We start from the raw sequence: 22,138 nt of genomic DNA, 5'->3' as shown, positions 1-22,138 counted from the left end.
TCCATAAGGTCCCCCAGAAGCAATTTTCCTTCAGCTTGTAAGGCCAACAATATACCTTTACTGTCCTATGTCAGGGGTATATCAACTCTCCAGCTTTGTGTGATAATCTTATTCAGAGAGAAGTTGATCACTTCTTGTTTCTGCAAGATATCACCCTGGTCCATTACATTGATGACATTATGCTGATTGGATTCAGTGAACAAGAAGTAGCAAACACACTAAACTTATTGGTGAGACAGTTGTGTGTCAGACGATGGGAAATAAATCCAACTAAAATTCAGGGACCTTCTACCTCAGTAAAATTTCTATGAGTCCAGTGGTGTGGGCTCCAGTGGAGTGAGGTCTATCATGATATTCCTTCTAAGGTGAAGGATAAGTTGCCGCATTTGGCCCCTCCTACAACCACGGCTAATGGATTTTTGAGGCAACACATTCCTCATTTAGGTGTGTTACTCTGACCCTTTTATTGAATGACCCAAAAGGCTACAAGTTTTGAGTGGAGTCCAGAACAAGAGAACTCTCTGCAACAGGTCCAGGCTGCTGTGCAAGCTACTCTGCCACTTGGACCATATGACCCAGCAGATTCAATGGAGTTTGAGGTGGCAGTGGCAGATAGGGATGCTGTTTGGAGCCTTTGTCAGGCTCCCGTAAGTGAATCACAGCAGAAGCCTCTAAGATTTTGGAGCAGGACCCTGCCATCTTCTGCAGATAACTACTCTCGTTTTGAGAGACAGCTCTTGACCTGTTACTTGGCTTTGGTGGAAACTGAACATTTGACTATGGGTCATCAAGTCACCATGTGACCTGAAGTGCCTGTCATGAACTGGGTGCTTTCTGACCCATCTACCCATAAAGTGGGTTGTGCACAGCAGCATTCCATCATCGAATGGAAGTGGTATGTACATGATCTAGCTCTAGTAGGTCCTGAAGGCACAAGTAAGTTACATGAGGAAGTGGCTCAAATACCAATGGTCTCCAATCCTGCCACCCTGCCTTCTCTCCCTAGCATGCACCAATGGCCTTATGGGGAGTTCCCTATGATCAGTTGATAAAGGAAGAGAAGACTAGGGTCTGGTTCATAGTAGTTCTGCACAATATGCAGAAACCACCCAAAAGTGGACAGCTGCAGCACTCTAGCCCCTTTCTAGGACATCCCCAAAGGACAGAGGTGAAGGAAAATCTTCTAGTGGGCAGAAATTTGAGGAGTGCACCTGGTTGTGCACTTTGCATGGAAGGAGAAATGGCTGGATGTGTAATTATATACTGTTTCATGGGTTGTCGCCAATGGTTTGGATGGATGGTCAGGGACTTGGAAGAAGCATGACTGGAAAATTGGTGACACAGAAATTTGGGGAATAGGTTTGTGGATGGACCTCTCTGAGTGGTCAAAAACTGTGAAGATATTTGTATCCCATGTGAGTGCTCACCAACAGGTGACCTCAGCAGAGGAGGATTTTAATAATCAAGTGGATAGGGTAACCCATTCTGTAGACACCACTCAGCCTCTTTCCCCAGCCATCCCTGTCATTGCCGAATGGGCCCATGAACAAAGTGGCCATGGTGGCAGGGATGGAGGTTATGCATGGGCTCAGCAACATGGACTTCCATGCACCAAGGCTGACCTGGCTACAGCCACTGTTGAGTGCCCAATTTGCCAGCAGCAGAGACCAACACTGAGCCCTGGATATGCTGATCAGCCAGCTACATGGTGGCAGGTTGATTATATTGGACCTCTTGCATCATGTAAAGGGCAGAGGTTTGTCCTCACTGGAATAGACATTTATTCCAGTTATGGCTTTGCCTATCCTGCACACAATGCTTCTGCCAAGACTACCATCTGTGGGTTCGTGGGATGCCTCATCCACCATCATGGTATTCCATACAGTATTGCCTCTGACAAAGGCACTCACTTTACAGCTAAAGCAGTGTGGCAGTGGACTCACGCTCATGGAATTCATTGGTCTTACCCTGTTCCCTATCATCCTGAAGCAGCTAGATTGATAGAATGGTGGAATGGCCTTTTGAAATCACAATTACAACGCTAACTAGGTGACAATACTTTGCAGGGCTGGGGCAAAGTTCTCCAGAAGGCCATGTATGCTCTGAATCAGTGTCCAATATATGGTACTGTGTCTCCCATAGCCAGGATTCATGGGTCCAGGAATCAAGGGGTGGGAGTGGAATAGGTACCATTCGCCATCACCCCTAGTGATCCACTAGCAAAATTTTTGCTCCCTGTTCCTGCGACATTACCTTCTGCTGGCCTAGAGATCTTACTTCTAGAGGGAGGAACACTGCCACCAGGAGACTTAAAGATTCTATTAAACTGGAAGTTAAGAGTGTCACCTGGACACTTTGGGTTCCTCCTACCTTTAAGTCAACAGGCTAAGAAAGGAGTTAGTGTTGGCTGGGGTGATTGACCCGGACTATCAAGATGAAATTAGTCTACTACTCCATAATGGAGGTAAGGAAGAGTATGCATGGATACAGGAGGTCCATTAGGTTGTCTCTTAGTATTACCACGCCCTGTGATTAAGGTCAATGGGAAACTACAACAGCCCAATCCAGGCAGAACTACAAATGTTCCAGACCCCTCAGGAATGAAGGTTTGGGTCAGTCCACCAGAAGAAAAAAAAAAAAAAAAAAAACACAACCTGCTGAAGTGCTTGCAGAGGGCAAAGGTAATACAGAATGTGTAGTAGAAGAAGGTAGTCAATATCAGCTAGGACCACGTGACCAGCTGCAGAAACAAGGACTGTAACTGTCATGAGTACTTCCTCCCTCTTTTGTTAAGAACATGTTTGTGCATGTATAACACTTATGCTAAGAAAATATCTTCATTTTATTTTCTTTTCCTTTATCATGTGTCATAAGATTTATTGACTTTTAAGTATTGTTTTTTAAGCTTTTAAGTATTGTTAAAACTTTATGTAATAGTGTTTGAGTGGGGATTGGTGCACTTCTGGTTGTATGAAGGATAGTTGTATTATGTCAGGTGTAATTATGACCTTATTATTGTCTTATTTGAAGATTATCAGGAGATGTGTATGGGTTCAAGTTGACAAGGGGTAGACTTGTGATGGTTAATACTGAGTGTCAACTTGATTGGATTGAAGGATACAAAGTATTGATCCTGGGTGTATCTGTGAGGGTGTTGCCTAAAGAGATTAACATTTCAGTCAGTGGGCTGGGAAAGACGGACCCACCCTTAATCTGGTGGGCACCATCTAATCACTTGCCAGTGAATACAAAGCAGGCAGAAAAACGTGAAAAGGAGAGACTGGCCTAGCCTCCCAGCCTAAATCTTTCTTCCATGCTGGATGCTTCCTGCCCTTGAACATTGGACTCCAAGTTCTTCAGTTTTGGGACTCTGACTGGCTCTCCCTGCTCCTCAGCTCGCAGACAGCCTATTGTGGAACCTTGTGATTGTGTAAGTTAATATTTAACATGTATATATATATACACATATACATATATATATATATATATCCTATTAGCTCTGTCCCACTAGAAAACTCTAATACACTTATAAAATGTCAAGTGCATTACAAACATTATAATATTTAATTCTCAAGATAATCCAAGGTAATAGGTTCTATTATTAGTATATTATCTATGAGAAAACAAAGCACAGAGAAGACAAATTCACTTTGATAATTAGCTCCAGAACTAAACTTGAACCTATGTAGTCTTACACTAGAGAAATGTGATCCAATAGAACTTTTATTTTATAGCAATTTTATTTTTATGGAAATTTTATTTTAAAGGATCATTTTATTTTTGTAGGAATGTTCTACATTTTCACTCTTCAATACAGTACCCACTAGCCACAAATGGCTATTGAACATCTGAAATATGGCTAATATAACTAAGAAACTGAATTTTCATTTTATTTAGTTAAATTACTTTTAATGTAAATAGCTGCTTGTAGGTAGTGCCTCCCATGTTCAACAGTGCAGATCTGCAGCCTAATTCTAAATCACTGCATTCTACCACCTCCCTTAATTTTAAACGTGGACAATGGCAGTGCAAATAGGATGCTGGAGAGGATGCTGGAAATGTATACACCATTGACAATATTTGTTTACTAAGAAAATTTTAAAAGAAACTAAAGAACAAAAACTTTCCTGTTTACCATTTTATTGAGCAATAGAGAAAATCTAATGCTAATTTAGAGAAACTTGTTTACAATTTTCAGTGTGAAATAAAATTTTTTTCCTCTTTCTTAATTTTTGTCTCATATTTTCTTCTGAAGAACAAGTAGAATTCAGTTTACTCTGATCTACATATGCTGAAATCTAAGAGCTATTTTCCTCAAAATTTTGCTTCTATATTATTTTTTATTCCTTGAAAGTTCAAGAAATATCAAAGGCATTCAAGAATAATGTATTTCTAAGACACTTTAAAGGTATCTTTTATTATTCCAAGAAATAGTTTGCATTAGCCTTCTATAGAGAAAGAGAACAGTAGGATGTATATAAACAGACATAAATAAATTTATTTTAAGGAATTGGCCCATGCAGCCATGGAGACTAGCAAGCCCAAAATCTACAGGATAGGCCAGCAGGCTGGAGACCCAGGGGAGGAAGACCCAATGCAGCAGTTCAAGTCCTAAGGCAACCTGCCAGCAGAATTCCATCTTCTTCAGGAGACATCAGTCTTTTTTTATTAAGGCTTTCCACGAATTCAGAGAGGCCCATCCACATTATGAGGGTAATCTGTTTTACTCAAAGTCAACTGACTTAAATTATAATCTCATCTTTAAATATACTTTTACAGAAACATCTAGAACACTATCTGGTTACCATATCCTAGCCAAGTTGACATACAAAATTAAACTTTACATAGGTCATTTAACATTTCTGTATGTAGTACAACAAATTGCACTGTTCCATGGAGTACCCTGGAAAGAATCTGACTCATACTAAAGAAAGTTGCTTTCATATAACCAAGCAAAATTGGCATGTTTAACAAATCACCAGATAGAGCATTCTAAATTGTTACACTGTTTCATATTACTCTAAAATCTGTTTGATGCTATCTAATTATTATCAAATAGCACTTTCTTGTTTTCTATAATGTATAAGTAAAAGCATGAAGACAGCTGTAAATATTGTCATTTTCCAGGTAGTGAAAATATAACAGTGATTGATCAGAGTTGAATCTACCATTATGTCCATCAACTATAGAACATGTCTAATATATTTGCAGGAAATATAGTGCATAGCAATAGAGCTGATGGGATGATATCTTGTTACACATTTCAGAATTAAACATGGACCAATAGTAAATCATAAAGAATAATTAGAATATTTGTTAGTAATCCTCCTATTTACATATCAAATATGAAAATTAAGTGTTAAATTATATTTCTTTGTTGATTACAAACTCTTAGTAATTGAAGCTATTTAAAATTGAATAACAATATTTGATTTGGGCTGGTCTGTAATTTCACACCATGAATTTCAGCACAGTACTTTTCTAACATATTATCTTTGACAAGGCATGAGATTTTACTTAATCAGAAAATGTCCCTTGGGAAAAGAATTAGAGACAGAGATACTTCCTTGATTTTTAAAATGTTTTTTCTTGTAGTAGATATTACTTCACCTTCCTCACAAACTATGATGTTGATACTGCTTTCTTTCACATTCGTATGGGGAAGCTGGATCACAAGAGAAAGAAACAACTACCCTGCCCATGTCATTCAAGCATGATGGCTATTATTTGATTTCTTCTTAGAACTATTTGAGAATTCCTTACATATAGTCTAAACTATTTGCCCATTTATTTAGACTCACTGGCCACCTGAAGTTTTCACCAAGGTATTCCATTCTTGGTTGTTGTACCCAGGTTGCCTGCATGTGGCTATTGTGAAAGATGAAATTGTATGTCATATTTGGCTGAGAAACTGCTAGATGTAGTCTTTATTTCAGTAGTTTGCAAAAAATAAAAAATAAATAAAAATTTAAAAAGCTGACCTCAAAATGCAGTAGCAATCTGACTAAGAAGAGAAACTAGGCTATGTGACAAGTTGAATTAACACAAGGCTAGCGAGATTATTCCTAAAGTAATGGATTAATATTCACTAACCTGGTGGCTTTGTTTACAGCCTGGGTAGATAAAATTCACCATAACAAGCCATTGAATCTAACTGGCTTTGTGATATCTAGAGCCCAGAGCCTTGGTTAAAAGTTACATTCCTTATGCTTTTAAATACATTTTGTAGTTTCAGGTGAATAACTTTGAGAGCCTTTGCCCCTTCTCAGTCAACGTTAAAACGGAAAAGCTATCATCCAAGATAATAAGAAAAAGAGCTTATATAAGCAAAAAGAATCTTAACTAAGGAATCTTAACTAAGTCTTTTACTAACACACATCCCACCCCAAAGTCCTAACAGACCTGTTCTTTGTACACCTCCTTCTGTTACTGAAATGAGTAATACTCAGCACAGTTTATGGAAGTTACAAAGCACATATGTCAGCAAGATTCTTTTCTCTCAAGGCTTGTAATCAATTTTTTATGGCCCATGGTTTTATTTAAGTTTGAGCTTATGATTTTTAGTTCTTTATTTTGGTTTCACAATTACAATTATTTGAAGTGTGTGTATGTGTGTGTGTGTGTGTGTTTCAGGGAATTACAAACAATATACTTCACTCTCTCTTTGTTGGATGAATCTAAATCAACTCCATGCAGCACCTATACAGTCCAGCTATCTCAGGTCATGTAGCAAGCTCAGCTTTAATATTCCAGGCTCTTATTATTAATGCCACTTCTCTTTATTTAATGTCTTCTAATGCTTGTCAGTGCTTCAGATTAAATTGTTCGAGAATATGAATGTGACATTTGTGGTTTCCTGGGCCTCACTGATACTTAAAACTTCTAAAACTTCATTTTTACTCTAAAATAGGATGATGTATATAAAATGCTTGCCAGATTGACTTTCTCATAGTTGACACTCAAAATAGACAATGCTCAGAACTCTTGTCCCCTCATGGACTTCGATAATAACTACATGCCACACTTCTGTCAGCCTCCAAAGAGACTTACAGCCTTCTGAATTCTTTATGATTTGTCTTTTTAAACAAATGTTTAATTTTAGGAGAATTTAGTCTATATTTCAGCTTTTAGTGGCTAATAAAAGCCATTGACTTACAGAATGTTAGAACTGAAACCCCCTTGAGGCTCCCTAATTTCAGACTCCTTATTTGATAGAAGAAATTTTGTTAGTGTTTTGAAGAGTTTTCTTAATGTCGACTAGGATGCTTCTTTAGGGTATCACCAATAGTTATTTGGACTTGTTTCTGAAAACATATTATTGTCCACAATGTACAGGGATGTTGCAAAGTGATCTGGATGATTTTTATTGTGTTTTATGAATGTGTGTTTTGAGTCTGCTCATCTGCATCTATTACCTATTGATGCTTTTCTATAGAATATTTTACATCTGAACACTCATGCAAACATGAATACTCTGTGGAAACCTTTTTATCCTCACCAAAATCATCTTGTATAAGAGTTAGAAAACAATTATGATCTTTGGCAAAACAGTGTTTTTAATTTTTTTAACTCTCAGAAACTGTAACTGTCAGCTCTAAGTTCCTACTCCAACATTTGTTATGAGTTCAACAAATATATGAAAGAATATTAATTGGTCCTCTCTTTCATTAAAATGTGAAGGGGTAGACAGCATGGTATACAATACACAAGAAGGAAGTGCTTTATTTCTATAGAAGCAGCTTGTTTCTAGCTCCTGCCAAAAAATATATATATATATATTTAATAAAACTTGACCATACTCACTTTACAAGCAGGGTTCCTGCTAGGTACAAAACTACTTCAACACCCAACATTTCTTACCCTTTTTCAGGCTGTCCTCCTGCATTTACCTATCTTTCAGGTTCCTCTCCTTGTCATGCTGAGTCATGAGCTCCTTCTTTCTCCACAAGATTCGCAGTGCTTTTCTAAGGCATTACTAATTTTTCTAAAAACATGGGGTTGTGTTGCATAGCAACAAGCTTCTGCCATCTCTTTGGCTCCCCACCTCACACACTGCCCCTTCCCAAAGCCCACACCATCACACATGTCCCTTCTACTTAATATGGATAGAGAAATCTAGGTTTAGAAGGGATAAGCGAAAGAGCCAAATGATGGAACGTGACCTGAAAGTCATGTGGTCTGACTACATTCGGGGCTCCTTTGGTTACTTTCACAATATCAACAATAACAGTTTGTTGAGCACGTTGTAATTTATGTAGATATTTCATTTACATTAACACATGTAATCTTTTAAAACAAGCCTGTGAGATAAATAGTATTGATCCACTTTACAGAATCAGATGTGAATACATAGAGAAGTGACTTACCTAAGTCTATGGTGTAACTTTGCTGTCACCTTGGTTTGGCCTTTTCTTTGAGATTTCACTATGTAAGACTGGTTTCTATTTCTAGTAGTCCAGTAGTCTTTCAAGGATTTCAGTTTGTTATTAGGATTTCACAGCCTCATGATCACTTATTTCTGCAACTGAGCCCTTGGTCTCAGCTGAATCTCATCTTCTAGTCTAGGACTACACATATCTCAGCTTCAGGGCAACCTAGATAGGAAAAAAATGGTATTAATATAGTTATTTATTTTTAACTTTTTGTAAAAACCAGAGCCAAATACTCTAAAAGTTGAAGAAAGCAATATGGAAAAATTTCACCACTGACATGAATGATGCCAGGATCAGCCTAATATTTTGACATCAAAGATAATTTAAAGAAAAAATGTTCTAGGCATGGTGACATGTGCCTGTAGTACCAGCTACTCAGGAGGCGGAGGTGGGAGGATCACTTAAACCTGGGAGGTTGAGGTTGCACTGAACTGTGATCATGCCACTGCACTCCAGCCTGGGTGACAGAATGAGACCCTGTCTCAAAATAATAATAATATTTTTTATCTTACTACAGCATTAGTAATGGATTCAGTATTAGAATTGAAAATCCAAATCTCATATTCTTTTTACTGCAAAACACTGTATCATAAAATCATGTTATTTAGGTTTTATAATGTGAGATTTTTAAAATCTAAAGAAAGAATGTTTGACATAAATTGGCATTAATATATCTATTCAGAAATTTTTAACCATAAAATAATTTAAAGAAATTTTAGATGTTCGCAGTTCTCAAACTTTTTGGCATTAGGACCCATTTGTATTCTTACAAATCACTAAAGACCCCAAACAACTTTCATTTATCTGAGTTACATCTATTGATTTTTACCATAATATAAACTAAAACTGAAAAATTTTGAAAATTATTTATTCATTCAAAAGTAATAACAAGTCTTTTACACATAATATAAATATTTTATAAAGATATTCTATAAAAGATGAGTACTGAAAAGTAGCATTATTTGTCATTTTTTCAAATCTCTTTAATGTCTACTCTAATAGAAGATAGCTGGATTTCTCATTGCTATTTGTTGTTTCTGTTGAAGTATATGAGGACAATTCAGCCTTGTGGAGATATGTAGTTGGAAAAGGAAGGTGTGTCTGAGTCATGTTTTCTGATAATTGTGATATTCTTCTTTGTTACTGCACCAAAAGTTGACAAGTGGTGGTTTATTAGAGATTCTTATTACTCATTGGTTAGGTGAGAGTAGATAATAACCAATAGGTTGGGAAATGTAAGGTTGATAAAATTCTAATAACCATATGGAACTCTGTAATTTTTTAAATATTGTGTTTCTATGTGTTAGGCATTATTCTGCATACCTCACATTTATTAGCTCATTTAATCCTCATGGTAACTCAGTGAGAAAAGTGTTATTATTAATCCCATTTCATGCAAATTAGGAAACTGAGACATAGAAATTCTTTGAAATGGTTTTGCCATTTTGATTTGCAGTTATATTGTTTTACAGGATAACAATTCAAAGTAAAATAAACCTAATATAAAGGATGCATAATAGAACTTCAGAGTTATTGGTAAGTATTCATATTGAAGAATCATACTGAAGATTCATAAGAATCATATTGAAGATTCTAATAATATGCTGGTAAATTTCAAAGGGAAATAATGTAATTCTCTTTTAGTAGGTCAAATCACTTATTATTCTCTTAATATTCCTCTAACTATATTGTGATGAATGATTTATTTTTAGCTTGTGTTCTAATACAATTTTTTTCTGAATGTGACATATAAGAACTTCATTAATACGGCTTCTGAACATAATTTTTCGCTAATCATTGCACTTTTACATGCATTTTCACTTATATTATTATAAAATACCCTTTAATTAACTTTGAGAATCTGTGTCTCGTATCTTGGTAAAAAGACAGCTAAAACAACATTTTGCTTTCCAGGACTGCAAAAGCTCAATAATATGAAGGTGATAGTTTTGGATGTTATAACACAAATTTTGAAAGGAGGTGGCAGGCAAGGCAGAGCATGAGGACACATGATTCCTCTCACTGGTACAGGAAAGGGGGCAATGGGCACTAAGAGAAGCAACACTGTAAAAAACAGCTTTGACTGCAGTGAATTTTAATGGTTCTTTCTGGGTGCTTCCCAGAATACAATTAGCTGAGAAACCTGTGGTCAAAAATGGGGAGGCTTTCCCAGGGTAATATATGCAGTATTTGGATAATGTTTTGGAAACGTATCTGTTACGATATGAGTAAAGAATAAGAAAAAAATTGAATGGAGTATCCCAGCTGAGATGTATCCATCAGTTGGTTTTTCAGTATAAGTAATTACAACTCAGCATACCATGAATATTCCTTTAGGTTCAGCACCTATCCTCCTTATTACAAAATGTTTCTGTTCCACATATTTATTATTTTATAAAAATAAAGTTAATTGGCAAGTTAACTTGTGTCTCCCTCTAGAGCACTGTGAATTATTTATTTGCATTCCTCCATAGATATTGAAAGGACTGACACATTAGTCAAATAAAAGGAAAAACAGAAAGCAACTTCATGCGTTGAACTTCAGTTTGACAATTGGAAATTCCAATCTGACTACCAGGAAAAAGAAAGAGAGTGGGCAAGATAGTATTTCATGAGACCCAAGCAATGGTATCATGTTTTGCTTTGGTTTAGTTTTGGTTTCACCACTTGCACACAATAGAGCAGAAGGGGGAGGAAGACATGGAGTTGAAGAGATGATGGACCAGAGGCCAAAAAAAAAAAAAAGAGAGAACATGTAGTAACAATTAGTTATAACTAGCATTTTTATAAAATTTTGCAATTTGCAATATGTTTAATATATTTTATTTCATTTTATTATATACCTCACCAACCAAAAATAAAAGAAAAAGAAAATCCTGTGGCATTGGTGTGCTGCTGTCATTAATATCTCCCTTATAGATGAGAAAACTGAGGTTCAGGTTGAACGACATGCTCAAGGTTACACAGCCTGTAGGGCAGAATTCAAATCCAGGCATTCTGATTTCTAATATTGTGGGTTCTCTCAATAGAAAAGGTAGGCCGGATTGTTTCCACAATACATGCTGGAGAAATTCCTATGATGTCAAGTCATTAAGCAGATGTCCAGAGATAAAGTGAGCCCTCTAACAATCTCTCCACCCACCAGATTTATAATAAATATAGAATATTCATTTTCTCACATACCACCCAGGAAATACCCTGGGAGACATTGGGCTATGGATTCAACCCTGACCATGAGGGGCACACTTTTGGCAGAAAATAAGAGAGTTGCCAGAGGGCATGTGAGATTAAAACTGCGAGTTTTCCAATTAGTGTCCTTTCCAGTCTATAAGCAGTGAACCCTCACTGGAGGAAAACGGTCTGCCTAGGCAGTGATCACTTCTCACTTGTAACTTTGCGATGTCTTTTCTGGGAACAAAAATATGATCTCTATTGTTGTAGAAAGGGTGCAGACCATCTGCTTTTCATATTCAGTGATGACAGGAATGAGGCAAGTATTTTACCTGCAGCAGATGAAGGATAACTATGATAAAGATGTTCTGATCCAGAGGTAGAGTGGGGAGAATTTCATCCTGGAGGCAACAAGTTTTATTTATTAGAGATCTTCAGGGTGTATTTATTTTTTCTTTTTATTTCTGGTTTTAAAAATTATTATCCCTACAATATATTTCAAACAAAAACTCTGCATAGTTTTCTACATAAAGGAGAAAATTAAATGAAAAGAATTATATAAAATTAAGTCAGCTATAACCATGCTACTGTACATGTAATAGAGGAGGAAAGATGATCTATAATAAATATCAGGGCAAGGAGTCCATTTTAATTTGCTAATTTTCTTACTCTCATTTAAAGCTACTTATAAAGTTCACTTCAGAATATAAAATGTTAATTCCATATCTTGATCTGCCAGGACTAATTGCTTAATAATACTGCCATAATAATAAATCCTCAACTACTCAAAATAGCTCAATATCTGTATTAGAGACAGAGCCAATAACCATTACTATTGAATTTAGAAAAGATGCTAATAAAAGGGCAAAGTCACAGACAGATTACAAGTTCAGAGATTTATATTTTAGGGAAAATATCTAATATCTGTTAATTAAGCATATATACTATTTTTAATGATACCTGTAGCCTACATTGATAGTATTAATCAGGTATCACTGTAGCCTACAATGATACCCAGATGCCTCTAGCCTTGAGAGTCTGGTCATACCAAATTAATGCAGTGTTTACTCAATAATTCTCTTTATTTTCAGCTGAAACTGCTTTATAACACAGAATTATAAATGTCCTTCATAAATAATCAATGGACAGTACAACAAACTCAACTGTTTTGAAGAATAAGCCAATGTATTACCTTCTCAACTTTCTCTAAATCATAAAATTTATTGTCTACTTTGGTTATATAGTATGTCACAATGCTTCTTACAGAGTTATTTCTCATAAACTCTCACTATTCTTTATGTTTCTCCACAATACAGTGCCTGGAATAGTGTGGGTACTTAATAATATTTGTGATTTTTTTTCTGGAGACTACCCCATTTTCTCTACTAAGTTATGCTGAATTTCAGTTTGTTGTCACATGGCTTGCAACTAAGACACTGATATGTCCATATGAGTTTGACATTAAATACTTTCATCTATGTGTGGCTAACTGCAGGTGCAAAGACACTCAGTTATTTGCCAGATATTTCCTAACCATGGCTAAAAGAAAGCAATTCTCCTCAAGAATGGAAGAACATTATCACTTTTTTGCTGGGCTGTTTTCTGGAAAAGCCACCTGGTGAACATAAATATGAAAATTTTGATAAAGTTTCTTTCTTCAAAGTCAAAGGCACAAAGAAAATGTTAAACTTCTTAAATATGGCAGTCCTGCCCATATGAGAATAACTAAATATTAATGGACCAATTCATATAAAGCAGAGTGAGAGATCATATTTTCAAAATATTTGAAAGGTTTTAGGCCGGGTGCAGTGGCTCACGCCTGTAGTCCCAGCACTTTAGGAGGCTAAGGCTGGTGGATTACGAGGTCAGGAGTTTGAGACCAGCCTGGCCAACATGGTGAAACCCCATCTCTACTAAAAATACAAAAATTAGCCAGGCATGGTGGTGGGCACCTGTAGTCCTAGCTACTCAGGAGGCTGAGGCAAGAGAATCACTTGAACCTGGGAGGTGGAGGTTGCAGTGAGCTGAGACCACACCATTGCACTCCAGCCTAGGCAAGAGAGCAAGACTCCATCTCAAAAACTAAATAAATATTTAAAAATGAAAGGATTTTAAATTATCTCTAAGCAATCTATACCTTACATTGAGGATTCTAACTAATATTACTATGATATTTCTTAAGGATATCTTCCTTAACACATTCTGTCTATAGGGCAAAGTTAGTAGTATCAGGAATAGTTTTGTATTTAAGTTACTCCCCAGTCTGTTCATCTAAGTGCAATTTCTGCTTACAATACAGGAGATAAAAACTAGTACATTTCTTTAAAAATTAATTTTATATTATTCTGTGAACATATTGAAAATAGCAAGAAAAATATAAACATTATTTTGACAGTGTGGGTCCACTTGCTTTATGGAGTGTATGTATCCTTGAAACAGTCTCTGTAAATTAGATAATTTTAAAATGTACCCCTGGAGTTCACTCTTAAATTTTATTCTGTAAGTAATTTTATAAATGAGAGATTCATTAATTACATAAGTGAATATTCATGTCAATAGGTATTTGGTAATCTGTAACTTATATATTAAATCTTAATTTTTGAAGCATGGGTCTTCAAATAAATAATTCCAAAAAAGAGAAAAGAACATGAGATTATAAGAGTCAAAGAAAAGACCATCTAGTAGGAAAGAAACTTATTTTTGGATGAAAACTATTTCCAGAAAACAATCACATAGCGTGTTATTTGTAGCTATGTTTCCAAAGAGACCAGGAAAATTGTAATCAATGTAGAAAAAGCTTTGGTGTCCTGAAGGTTCACCGACAATGGATGAGTAAGGCAATTGCAAGGACAAATAGCAGAGACTAGGAAAGATTATCCAAAGGCAGAAATTTTAAAAGTTACTTGACACGTTTCCTCATCTGCTTGTGTAGTGAAAGGAGACTTTTTTTTCTAGATTTCAGGGGTAATTACAGAATTTATTTAGCTCATTCCATCCCTTTTTGTCTAGATCGAAGGTAATCTCCTGAGCAGATGTCCCTGCTAGGCAGAACAGGAGATGAGTGAGTGTATCCATTCATTTGGCATTTAGATTTAATCTTTTTTATTTCAAATTAATTAGTTGCCTTGATACAATTCATCTGAGTATAATAAGCTATTGTTTTTGAAACCTAATCATCTAAATTTTATTTATTTATAAATTTACATAACAAGTTGAAAGCTTCTCTCCTCCCACAATTATTATGTTCCCAGAAATAATCATGTTCAACAGTTTGCTATATATGTTTACATTTTTCTTCATCTTTATCTCTTTATGAACACACACATACACATTCTCATTTATTCATTCAACAATTGATGTGTTGTTATGAGCCATGTATTGTTTCAGGTGATATGGATATACCAGTGAACAAACTTCCTGCCCTCATGGAACCTATACATTTTTAAAAATGTATACATTATTGTAAAAATGTAATAATACAATAGATATTCTGCCATAGCCAGATGGTCTTTTACTTAATAATACATCATAAACACTTTTCTACATCAGCACTTATCGTCTCACCATATTCTTTTATTTTTTCATCTACGTATCTTGAAATAGTGTATGCTTACCATCTATACGTTTTCACTTTCCATTCATGTCTCAATCCACTATAATCCAGTTTCTTCCCACACCATTCTACTAGAGAATAGCTTACAAGGTCTGCATGCTTATTGCCAAATCCAGTTGATGCTGTGCAATTCTCACTTTCCCTGGCTTCTCTATAGTAAGTGATGCAGTTGACTCTAAAACTCTTCTCCACTGCTCTAGCTCACAGGGTAGCTGATTTACCTCAGACTCTTTTAATGTTGCTCCTTGCTTTTCTTCTAAATGATGGTATCGCCTGGGCTCCATGTATGGCCTTCTGCATTTTGTCTTTAGATGATGACATGAGTTCCCATGAATTCACCTACCACCTAAAAGTTAATGAGTCTCAGATCTCTATTTCATAATTAAATTAACTGCATTTTTATTGTAACATTGCTTTCCACTATTTTCCATTAAGAAATACATATCATCTTAACTTTAATGCAGGTGAAAAACATTATGGTACCTAATTTGGGTAGCATATCACTATTTTCTTTTAAATAAATTTTATTGTGTATATTTAATGTATACAGTATGATATAATGGGCTATCCATAACTACTAAATTAGTTACTATGGCGAAGCAAATTAACACATTCATCATCTCACATAGTTACCCTTTTGTGCATGTGTGTGGCAGGAGCAGCTAAAATGTATTCATCAATTATTTATTTTACTTTATCCTATACATCTCCAAGTGGATATCTGACAGATACCTCTAGCTAAATGCAGGGCAGGAATCATTGTCTTCCTATTTATTCCTGTCCCTTTTTTCTGGATTTCTTAACTCAATGCAAAGATTTCCTTTTACCCGGCCACCCAGACCAGACAGTTTGGACTCATCTTTAATATTTCCTTCTCCCACACTTCCCATATATGGTCTGTAACCCTATCAAATGTCTCTCTTTATAATATCTAATCTTCCCTTTACTGCATCCTCACTGTAACGAATCTCAGTCTTGGATGTCACCCTTTATCTCTTAGATCAGGGCATATCTTCCTGTCTAGGTCTTGTTCCACTCCAATCCATTCTTCACACTACAACCAGAGTTGATTTTTCCAAAGCAAAGCTTCAATTGTGTCATTCTCATTTCAAAAGTATTCTGTGACTTCCTGTGACCTTCACATTAAGTAAGGAAACCTTAGTACAGCTCTATCCTCTAATGCAGCACCCTGTCATTGAACACCTACTTACCTCTATAGACTAGTCTCCCATCAAGATGTCTGAATCTCTACCCTTATATTCTAATATTATAAATTGTTGATCTACAGAGACCCAAATTCTCTCTCACTTTTTGCATTCAAACATTCTACACTTACTGAAACACTTTCTTTGTCTTCCCTTCAACTCTTCACCTGGATGGCTCCTCCTGCAAAAATCATATCAGATTTACCTTCCCTTGTGAATGCTCTTTTGTCCAAGTTGTTTCAGCTGCTCGCACTACCTGCTTTCATTCCACACTCACCCAAATACTCCTGAATGCACTAAAACTCAAATGAAACATGGCCTCTTCTGAGAGGTTTCCTGACTCTACTATGAGCACCCATAAAATGCTGTGGTTCTCTACTGTAACACTTAGTCCTATCATAATAATGCCCTAATGGTTTGTCTGTTCCAATTACACTGAGTTCCTTGAGAGCAGAGACCATCCTATTCACCTGTTATAATCCCCAAAGCTAGCACAGTATAGAAGGAGTGTTAAACAAGCAATTAATTCACTCATTCATGAGATTAAACAACTAGGCATAGATTTGTTGCCACAGCCTGCCCCTCTTTCACCCCTTTCCAGATGATATAATTAACTGAAAGATAAAATTAAGGCCCATAAATAGAATGTATTTATAGACAAGAGAGTCTTTTGGAAGGCAGTCATAAGCAAACACCTTTCAGAATACGGAAAATTAGTTATATTCTTCCTACATAAATATCTGCATGATATTTGATTTGTAAAGTACAGTCTCTTGCACTTATTTCCTTCCCTTCAAAATACGAATTTCTACTCCACTATTGGCCTATTTTTTACTTGCTAACCATTCTGGACTTTAAAGTCTGCATAAAACTATTAGTATTCATATTTTATCCCACTTACAAGAGTACATTAAATATGTAATTAGAACAATAGCATTACCTTAGACAATATTTTCAGTCAAAGGAGAATTCATAGACTATAGTATCCAGCACCCAGTAATACAAATTAATATAAAAAATTATAAACCTTCACATATTCTAATGCCAAGCTGAAATGTCTACTTAGCATTTTTCTTTTAAGTTGGCAGTAAAGTTAGAATGATGGCGATTGCTTTTAACAGATTTGGCAACAAATCTAGGTTTACTATTATTCATATGGAATTTTCTTCACAAGGTAGACAGACTGTAAAAAAATCTACTAAATTTCAAAATTATTTTATTTTTTAGCAAAGGTAATGCAAGCATTTGAAATGTATTATATAAAAATTCTATTTTTAAACTAATTTCATCTTATACAAATAAATGTTAAATATATCATTGATATTTGTGGAATCTTCCCTATGAAATATCTGTAAATTATATTATAAACTTGGTATTGTGAAGCTGTTCTGATGTTAAATGGAGACCCTTTATTGACACATTAAGCAATAGTCTTTGACTCATGGATTCTTATAGTTAGAAAGAAACTTAGAGGTGTAGTACTCTGTTCTCATGCTGCTATAAGGATATACCTGAGGCTGGGTAATTTATAAAGAAAAGATGTTTAATTGACTCACAGTTTCACAATGCTGAGGAGGCCTGAGGAAACTTACAAACATGGCAGAAGGGAAAGCAAACACACCCTTCTTCACATGGCGGTAGGAGACAGAAATGACAGCCAAGTGAAGGGGGAAGCTCCTTATGAAACCATAGGATCTCCTGAGAAGTTATGCACTATCACGAGAATAGCATGAGGAAAACTGCCCCCATGATTCAATTACCTCTCACCACGTCCCTCTCACGACATGCGGGGATTATGGGAACTACAGTTCAAATGAGATTTGGGTGGGGGCACAGCCAAACCATATCAGAGGTCATCTAGGACTTCATTTCTAATTGAGGAATCTCTTTTACAGAATCCTTGGTAAATGCTTATCTAGCCTGTTTACAATTTTTTTTTTTATTTTCTTTTTTAGAATGTTATTTTTCACATTGAGTTGAAATCAGCTTCTTTATAATATTGACCATTAGTCCTAATTCTATACTTTGAAATAAAACAGAGAGGAGTTGAACTATCTACCACTCTCCAGGTTATAAAAACAAATCTAGAAATCATTCCTAATTCTTTTCTTTTCCACTCCTTCTATCCTTCTCTCACTGATTTAGTCCTATCAGTTCTAAATCCAAATATACATTTCATCCATCCACCTCTTTCCATTTTTACTGCCACTAGATGGTAGTCCAAGCCACCATCATCTTTGATCTAGACAAATCTAAACAATCTCTAAACAATCTCTTCTAAACAATTAGAAGAATTGTTTAGAAAAATTCTTCTCTAAACCATCTGTGTTTCAACTCTCATCTTTCTAAAATCTACTTTCTATACCAGTGGTCTCCAAATTGGAGTACATACACCAAAGGGTAATGCAAGATGATTCATTAGGATGCAAAAAGAAATATAAGAAATTCTACTTACATTTATTTTTATCTCATCCCTTTTAATTTCTATCCTGTGTAAGTTTTACAATGTTCCTAAATTAATACAATATGCTTGAGTGTAATTTATAAGTAAGTAAATGTACATATATTGGGGTACATGCTTAAATATTGAATACTATTTTTCAGATGTGTTCTAATTAACATAATGGGATTATTACTCATCAGAATTTACACACTGCCTTTATATAATGTAAAGATTAATTACAATTATAGCTCTCATTTTTCTCTTTTGCTTTTTATTAAATTTGTAGTCTGATATATTTAACTTCTCAGATCCATTGATATAGTCTTATACAGCTAACATGTAAAAAATTGATTTTTAAATAAAATATCTTTTATTTATCCCTGTTAGATTTTCTTACAACTTGTTTTAAATTTTGAGACAATCTTATAGAAAAATTGCAAGTACAGCACAAATAGCATTTTTCCTGAATTGAGAGTTAAGAGCCAACATGATGTCCTATCACCTTCAATACTTTAGTATTTCCTACAAACAAGAGTATTCTCCTATGTTAGCCACAAAACCATCAAAATCAGAAAACATTGTTATTCCACTTTAATCCCAAGACCCCATTTAAGTTTTGCCAGTTCTCTAAATATGTTCTTTATTGAAACTATTCCAATTCAAAACCACATATTGCATTTAATTGTCATGTCTCTTTAGTCTCGTTCTTTTAATTCCTTACAGTTTTTATTTTAGGTTCTAGGGGTTCACGTGCAGTTTTGTTACATGGGTAAATTGCATGTCACGGAGGTTTGGTGTACGGATTATTTCATCACCCAGGTAGTGAGCATAGTACCCAATGGGTAGTTTTCCAATCCTCACCTGTCCCCTACCCTCCATCGTCAAGTGAGTCCTGGTGTCTTTTGTTCCCTTTTTTGTGTTCATGTGCAATCAAAGTTTAGTACTCACTTACAAGTGAGAACATGTGGTATTTAGCTTTATGTTCCTGTGTTAATTCACTTAGGATAATGGCCTCCAGCTACATCCATGTTACTGCAAAGGACATGATTTTGTTCTTTGTTATGGCTGCATAGTATTCTGTCGGTTATAAGTACCATATTTTCTTTATCCAATCTCCTATTTATGGGGATTTAGGTTGATTTCAAGTCTTGCTATTTTGAGTAGTGCTGTGAGGGCTTATTTTCTGAGTTGTTTTTCTTTCTTTTCTTTTTTTCTGTTAAATGAAACACTCCTACCTGCTCCACAGAGTTGTGGAGGCCAGAGAAGAGCATATCAGTAAAAAAAATTCATATTACATTGACTTTCATTAAAGTGTAAGATTATCATTCTTATCTCCAACTAAAGTGCTAACATACAGTTGATTTTTCATTATTTTATGTAAAAAAAGAATAATGGGCAGCCCTTTCAAATGCTAAATCATTCCTAAGCTATTTGCCTAATGCTGATCTTTTTTTAAAAAGACAATGAAGCTAACTTGGCAGGACTATTCTTTTTTGACTTGTCTCATTTGTTATTTTTGAAGTGCTCACAAATCATGTACTTTAAAAAAAATCATTCTCAAATTTTTCTGGGATCAACATAAGTCTCACTATCCAGTTTACAAATCCTTCCTTTCTTTAATTGGAAAGTTAGAACAGATTTGCTTCTCAAGACTCCTGGCATCTTTCCTCTGCTCCTTGATTTTTCAAAAAGTACTGATATTAACTCTTAACAAGAACAGAGAGAACATCGGACTTTGCCACTGCTGATCAAGAATCAGTTTCACAACTGGGTGGGGCAGGTTGAGGGTGTTGGGGAGAAAACCACAACTTCTCTACATCTCTATTTTCCCATCTATAAAATGAACTTAAGTAATCTGACTTCTCACTGTTGTAATGAAACTGAAATGCAATAATGCATATGAATAAACATCTATAAATTTAAAAAGCATTATGCAAATGTTAGTAACACCCAATTCAGCACGCTGGGATAATTGTTAAAGCTATCACTGATGAAATGTACCCTCCTTACTAGACTCTGTTCCCTTCCAATGCTTGCAGCAACCCAATATGTATTATTATCCCTATTTTACAGATGAGGAAACTGAGGATCAGAGGGATTAAGTACTTCCCAAAACCACAAAGATAATAAGCAATGGAGCAAATTCAAACCCAGGTCTGTTTGATTCCAAAACCTACACCCTTAACTCACACCCCAAATAACGTGAAACTTCCTCCTATTCCACCATAGAGGCTGGAACTCATTGAAACAGGAGCTGCCCTGAAAACCTCTTCCCTGTTATAAGCTGCTGTCAAACTTTTATGTTGCTGGTTCCACATTTTCCAATTTAAAAACCATTCTACTTTCTACAGAAGACAGAAAACTCATAGTTGATTAATAGCTCTGAACTCCTATTTATCTGCGAAGGCTACACCATTTTCTGAAAGCAGCAAACCTCTTCTTGCCTTCTCTTTTATTTTCTGCAAACGTTTCCTGTATTTTATGTTTTTCATAAGCCTCTTTTCCTGTTGCCTTTGTCAATAGGTGAGACAATGACCAATTTAATTAGAAATGCTTAATTGGTTTACCATTTGATGAATTGAATAGCCATCCCAGTCAAATCCATTTTCTGCATAACATAATTATTTTGTTAATAACTCATCCCCATAAATGATTCCCAAAAATTTTACCCATATAGATGTCTTCCTTTTTAATTTTCTCCAAGTTTCCATTAATGGGTATTTACTAATTTATCATGTACTTGTGTGAAAAATTAGTCTTTTCTAATTTTAGAAAACATCCACTTGTGTCTAAAATTAGTTTTTTCACAAGTGAATGTTTTGGATCCTGGACTGGACTAAAAATTTTCAAGAACAGGCCAGGTGCAGTGGCAGTACTTTGGGAGGCCGGGGCAGGTGGATCACCTGAGGTCAGAAGTTTGAAACCAGCTTGGCCAACATAGTGAAACAGTATCTCTACTAAAACTACAAAAATTAGCCAGGTGTGGTGGTGTACACCTGTAATTCCAGCTACTCGAGTAGCTGAGGCAGGAGAATCGTTTGAACCCGGGAAGCAGAGGTTGCAGTGAGCCAAGACCATGCCACTGCACTCCACCCTGGGTGATAGAGCGAGACTCTGTCTGGAAAAAAAAAAAAAAAAAAAAAAGATCAAGAACAGTAACAATGCCTTCTAAACTTGGTACTTATGATGTTTATGAAATGACTATTTCTTTGGGAGTTTCTTACATTTTAAATTACCATGACCATGACTATTGCAAAACTGACAGCTAAATGAT

General features: G+C 35.5%; 1 protein-coding gene across 3 annotated transcripts in view; it reads left to right on the top strand.

The window, feature by feature from the left end:
- Positions 1 to 22,138, top strand: part of ARSJ (arylsulfatase family member J) — a 77,012-nt gene that overhangs the window by 50,864 nt on the left and 4,010 nt on the right. Inside the window, exon 2 of one of the 3 annotated variants that reach the window (XM_074040354.1) lies at positions 20,938 to 21,018. The exons of the other annotated variants lie outside the window; for them this stretch is intronic. The gene's annotated coding sequence lies outside the window, so the exon portion shown is untranslated. The remainder of the gene's footprint in view (positions 1 to 20,937; positions 21,019 to 22,138) is intronic. 3 annotated transcript variants of the gene reach the window in all.

Source organism: Macaca fascicularis, chromosome 5, assembly GCF_037993035.2.
Source record: "Macaca fascicularis isolate 582-1 chromosome 5, T2T-MFA8v1.1".
NCBI lineage: Eukaryota > Metazoa > Chordata > Mammalia > Primates > Cercopithecidae > Macaca > Macaca fascicularis.
The sequence above is the reverse complement of the archived record's forward strand: the minus strand, read 5'-3'. Positions and strand labels throughout refer to the sequence as shown.